The following is a 6,320-nucleotide window of genomic DNA, read 5'->3' on the forward strand; positions in this document are numbered from 1 at the left end:
TCTCCTTCTCGGCGAGCTTAGTCACCAGGCACGGGGACCCTGGCCGCTGCTCAGGGTGGGTCTGGTGCAGCTTTCCTGCAGATGTGCCCAGAGAACCAACAGCAGGTGTCATGTCCCCCCGGCCCGGCTGTTTGGGTGGCCTCAGGAGATGTGCCGGGAGCTGGCCACCGACCTACCCCCGGGAAGGGGCCTTGCCATCTCCGCCAGGCGGCCTTCCCTAGGGCCTCCCAGGTCAGATCTCAGCCCCTGAGTAAACCCGGTGATCACACCGGCCAGGGGAGGGCACCCGAAGCCCCCGCTGGGGGTCCTGCCCGGCCTTCTCCACCCCGGGCAGGAGGACTGTCCCTCCACAGAGAAGACCAGGCTCAGAAAGGAGGCCATCGAGGCAGAAGGTCCAAGAAGGACGAGCCATGACCTCACAGTGCTCCCTAGGAAGGGAAGGGTGATTTGGGAGAGGGGGAGGGCCATGGGCGAGGCCGGTGCCCTGTGCCCCAGCAGCCGGCCGCCTTGTGCTGGGTGCCCCGGGGTGGACACGGCGCAGGCTGGCCCTGGCTGGCCCTGGCTGAGCAGCTCACCCGAGCTGTGCACTTCTGAAACGCCTGTCTCTGGGTGGAAGGAACGAGAGGGCCACAGCTCCCCGCCCACGTGCCTGTGAGGACAAGGATGGCTCCCTGGTGATGCTCACGCAGGGCCCCAGCCCGCAGGGCCACCCTGCTGCCCGCTCTCAGCCCTCGGCCAGCTCCCGACGGCCAGCCCTGGGGAGAGAGGACCAGGCCTTGGTAAAAGTCGGGCCAGGGCTGCTGCCCTCTCCCTGGCGAAGGACAGGCCTGCCCCGGCCATGCTTGCGAGGTCACCCCCGGGAGCCGGCCTCAGTGGGGCCTCCCAGTGAGCAGGTGGGCCCTTCCTGAGGGGAGCACCGTCCCCACTCCAGAGCTGTGGGGCTGGAGGAGGCGGCTGGCCCCCGGCTCTGAGAGAGGACCCGCCTTTCCCAGGCCCGTCATCTTGGCCGCACGGATGCAGGTGTCCTCGGGAGCGCCTGCCACCCCGACCCGCCCAGGCAGAGCACAGGGCGTCTGGCAGAGGTCTGGGCAAGCCCCAGCCGAGGCCACATGCTGACCTACAGTCTGGACAGACGGCAGGGACAGCCTCCAGAAGCCCGCTAGACTCAGGACCCCTGCCCAGCACGTGGCCTGCCCTGGGGTCCTCCCCCAGTCCACCGTCAGGCCATTGGGTTGGCCTTGCAGGTTGGCCACTAGAACCCAGACCTCTTGGCTTTTCTAGTTGCCAGTTGGAGGCTCGGCCACTCCCCAGCAAGTCAGCAAGGGTGGCCCCAGCAGAGGGGCTGCAGGAGGGTCCTCTCTCCCGCCCTGTGCTGTCCGCCTCCCTGTGCAGAAGGCAGCTCCCCCACACTTGTGGCTCCCGGTGCTCGGGCGGGGGTTGGACACCAGGTTGGCTCGTGGTCTCGGGACGCCCTGTTTTTAAAAGGCACCGACCAGACCTACTTCTCCAGATGCGATAAATAGGAACTGTGTGATGTAGTCATGTTGACCTTGGGCACAAACTGAGTCCCTTAGGTGGAAAACAGGTCAACGGGGCGGAGCAGGGCTTGGCAAACCTCGTGCGCTGGCCACTCTCGGGAAGTACCTGCCTTTGCAGTGTCACTCGGGCTTCGTGGGTACGAACACGAGGTGGAAATGGAAACTGGAGCTTCCTTGTAGATTGAGTTAACGGTCAGCGAGAGTGCGGCCTGCTGCTCCCGGCCAGCCAAGGAGGGAGGCTGGGCCTGGCCTCTGACCCCTCTTCCTGCCACGGCTGCTCTGTGGGATGCTGTGGCCAAAACCCCTCCCTTCCCTCCCCAGCTGCCCCCCCCAGGTTAACAAGAGTTTGGGGGGCCAAGTCCTGCTCCAAGGCCGGGGACCACTCAGGACAGTGGCTCATGGAGGACAGGCCCCTCACCTGTTGGCAGGGGGCTCCCCAGCCAGTGTGCGCCTGGTTCCCTGGAAATGGACCCGAGTCAAGAACTTCAGGTCCCAGCCCACACCTGGCCCGGAAACGGCTGGGACTTCTGGGGCTGGGGAGCAGGCCCCAAAGAAGCCGCAGGAGGGAGCCACACCAGGCCTCCTGGAGCCGAGGACTGCCTGGAGCCAGTCCCTGGGCGTCTGACCCCGAGGCCGGGCCGAGAGGCTCTGGGTCCCTTCGGCTGGAGTGGAGCAGGCCGTGCGCTGCGGGGGTGGCCGCTGCCCGCCCGCAGCCCCTTCACCCCCACGGGGCCTGCTTGGGCACATGGGCATTCACAAGCCTTGGAGACTTCAGGATAGAAAAGGAACCTGCTGGCAGGGTGCCCAGCCACGGGCTAGGCAAGGCGGTGGGGGGCAGAGTGGGGGGCCAGTGGCGGCCGTCCCCTCCCCCAGGCCTTCTGTGACAGCCCCCCCTGCAGGCAGTGGGGAGGCCCTCCCCAGGACCCCCTGCCGTGCTCCGAACCGCCCCCCCCCCCCGATTGTCCCTGGGCAGCGACAGGATGGAGGTGAAGTGGTACTTCACAGGTGCACCTGGGTGCTGGGGTCACCTGAAACTGCAGCCCGGGGTCACTGAGACCCTGTGACAGTCCCCCCTTGGGCCCTCTGCACCGCCTGGGCCGGGCAGTGCTTAGTAAGAGCACTTCTTAGGAAGGCCTGTCCTTGGGGGAGGCAGCCGGAGCCCGTGTGCCTGGTGTGAACTCCCGCCATGCCCCTGGCCAGTGTGTGGCCTGCAGAGCCCTTGGCCTGAGACCTGCCTCCCGAGTGCCAGGGTCTGGGTCCAAGGTGGCCCTGAAGGTCCCAGCTGGAGGCCTGGTCCCCAGCTGGGGCTCTCAGGAGTGGTGGACGCTAAGAGGGGAGGCCTCAGGGGAGTCTCCAGGAAGGAGGTGAGTGGCTGCCCGGGGTGTCTGTCACGGAGCAGCACTCGCCCGTGGACGGCCACCTGGCCTCTCCGCTTCCCCTGGAGATGTGGTGCCGCTCCCGTGTGGGACGCTGACAGCTGGAGGCCACCTGCCCTCCCCTGCCCTGCCTCCCTGCGCTGGAGTGGCCGGGAAGGGTCAGCTGCCGGCTCTGCTTCTGCAGGGCCTGGGGAGGTCGCGGCTGTCCCTGAGCACCAGGAGTGGGGGCCTGGCGGGGTCTGGATCCTGGGGACCGCCGCGGGAGGGGCAGGTGGCAGTGACCTTCCCGCCAGCAGCCTGGGTCCGCGCACACAGGGGAAGGCTGTTTCCCGCCAGCCGAGTCCTGGAAACCCCCTCCCTTCGGTCCTGCTTCTCGGTGGCCCTGCAGGGTGATGGGAAAACCCTCAAGGTCCGCAGCGCTGGTCCCTGGAGGAAGGTCGGTCCTGAGTCACCGGACGCCTGGGCTTCCCGGGAATTCACTGGAGGGCGTGCCATGCCAGGCGAGGGCGGGTCCCCTGCTTCCAGCGTGCCAGGGGCGTGGCTCTGCCTGCTCACCACTCCAGCGGCCACCGCAGCTCCCTGCCTGGGCCCCTGGGCACCAGGCACTCGCCCGCCCGCCCCAGGCCACTGCCCGCCCAGCCTGTGCTCTCACCTGCCACCTGAGCCTCACCTCCTTGGTGCTGACGGTGGCCTTTTAAATCCAGCTCGCCCACGAGGGGAACTTCGCTGCCGGGAACAGAAACCCGTCCGCGGCTGCGCCCGTCCCAGGCTGCCCTAGAGTGAGCACCAGCGGTGGCTCCAGGTGACAGGAACTTGCTCTCTCTCAGCGCTGGGGCCAGAAGTGCAGGCTCAGGGTCAGCAGGGCCCACCCTCTGCAGGCTGCGGGGACCGTTCCTGGCCTCTCAGCCCCGGTGGCTTTGGCAACCCCGGGCGTCCCTGCGAGTGAGTCGCTCCCGTCTCTGCTGGCCCGGCCTCCTGGCTCGCCCCCTCGGCCATCTCTGAGGACCCTGGCCTCGGACCTAGGCCCACCCTGATCCAGGTGACCTCACCTCAAGCTCCTTGACCTAGTGACAGCTGTAAAGACCCTTCTCCAAATAAAGCACACTCACCGGCACCAGGGCTTGGGGTGGACGCTCCTTTAGGAGGCTCCCCGTTCGGCCATGACACTTGTCAGGAATCCGGGGTGCCCCGTCCCCAGGAGTAAGTTCTGGCTGGGCCCCGTCGCTGGGCAGGCTGGCCCAGGCCACCCTCTCGCTGTTAAAAGGGGAAACAAGGCGCTAGAGCCTGTGTGCGCTTTGGACAGATCCCAAGGGCTGACACCAGGGTTATGTTTGTGTCCTATGCCCCCAAAGTCATCGGGCGACCACCAGGTGGGAGGCGCTGCCGTGCCCCACAGGCCACCGGGGGTCATTGACGTAGGTGTCTCCTTCAACCCTCCTCCAGGCGGCCACCGGGTCCCCTCTGACCCGGTCCTTCCCCGTGGCTGGGCACAGGCTCCAGTGCGCGGCTCTCCGTCCATGGGCCCTGACTGGACGCCGCCGTTCCTGGACACGGCACCCCCTTCCCTAAGCCGGGTCCCACTGGTGGCCCGTGCCCAGGGCCTTGGCCTCCGCATCCCCTTCCCAGCGCTCACTCTGGTGCCTTCGGAGTCCCACAAACAGATCTTGGCAGGACCCGCGGGGCCTGTGGCAAGGGCACAAGAGTTCTGGGTCCCCCGACCCCGCCCGGTGCCTCAGCCCAGACAGCTTCCGCGGCTTCTCCACGCCCAGGGGAGCCCCGGGCAGGACGGCCGGGCGGCGGGCGCAGAGGCTGCGGCCAGCTGACCCGATTCCTGTCCCCGCACCAGAGCCGCGGCCCGTGGCCCTGAGCACAGAGCTGGCCTCCGTGAGGCCCGACTTCCTCCCGGGGGCTGAGAGTGCCGGCAGCGTCCTGGCCGTGCAGGGCAGGTGGGGACAGGTCCACTGAGCACGCGGCGCCCAGCCTGGCCCAGGGGGTCTCGGAGGGGCTTCAGAGAGGAAATGGGGAGCCAGCCCCTGGGGCCGAGGTTGAGCTGCGGTGTTGGGGGCCTGGGCCGGGGTGCCCCCGGGGCTGGAGGGCTTGGGGCCAGTGGAGAACTGCAGCGGGTCAGCTGCGTCCCTGAGTGCTCCACTAAGGCAAGGCTCAGCTCTGGCTGCGACGTCAGTGGCCCTGCTTCTCGGGCCTTCGCCCACCCAGGCTCCAGGGCCTCTGGCCACAGACTCCTGATCCTGGGCCCTCTGGCTCCGTGACCCCAGGAGCCGTTCCTAGGGTAGTCTCTGGCCAGCACCTGCCGGCTCTGTTGCTCTGGACGCTTCTCGCTGACTCAGTAGCCAACAGGAGAAGCAGCCGGCCCCCTCTGCAGCCCCCGGCCGCGCCCCCCTCACACAGCGCTCGAGCCCACCATCCTCTCCTGGAAGGCCCCTGCCCTGCCGCCCCAGGACCTTGGCACCTGCCTTTCTTCCCCTGGAGCCCCGCCCACTCTCCCTGGCTGCACCTTCAGTGCCACCCCAGACTGCTCTGAAGAGGTCCCCACTTTTCCCTGTCACAGCGGCCACCGTTTCCTTCCTGGCATTTCTTAGACCTCAAAGGGTTTTGTCTCTTTGATTGTTTGCCTCATTCAAAGTCTCCCTCGGGTCCCATTGTTCACTGACCTCAGCGGTGGCCCGGGAAGGACAGGACCAGCCGAAGCTGTCGTCACCTCTGGGCACTGCTGTGGGCGCCTGTGCTCAGCCCCCACGGGGGCCTCTGCGGACCTCAGGGACTGGCTGGCCTCAGGAGGTGCCCACCAAGGACAGGTCAGGCAGGCACGGATGCGTCAGTCCTTCGTCCCTTTGTGGAGAGGTGCCCCAGACATGGACAGCCCGGGGCCTGGACAGCTCCTGTGGGCACCTTCAGGAACCGGAGACTCACAGGTGGGCCTGGCAGACACAGCTCCGTCACCCACTGGTCCTCTGTCTCCACGGATTGTCCACCTGCCCACTTCACAGAAACGGTGTCACTCACGGCGTGGGGCACCCCGTCTGGCTCCTGTCGTGCTGCGGCGTGTGCCTCAAGCTCACCTGCACTCGGGCCTACCTGGGCACTTTGTTCCTTTTCATGGCTAAATGATATTCTGTCCTGTGGACAGGCCACATTTGGTTCGACCGTTCACCTGTCCCTGGGCGGGGGGTGTCCCTCCAGCTACAGTGAACACTGCTGCTGTGACCCCCTCCCCGCCTCATCTTCCGGCTTTTACCAGGGGAGGACGGGTCTGGAGCGGGTTCCGGTCCTCCGGGCCACTCACTCCTCGAGTTTGTGCCCAGCCTGCCACACCAGCTCTGGGCCAGCTGGACCCCACCCGCAGGACCACAGTGGGGCATGAGCCCGCGCCCGGGGCCTGCCCGGGGGC

This window comes from Ictidomys tridecemlineatus, chromosome 10, assembly GCF_052094955.1.
Source record: "Ictidomys tridecemlineatus isolate mIctTri1 chromosome 10, mIctTri1.hap1, whole genome shotgun sequence".
Lineage (NCBI taxonomy): Eukaryota > Metazoa > Chordata > Mammalia > Rodentia > Sciuridae > Ictidomys > Ictidomys tridecemlineatus.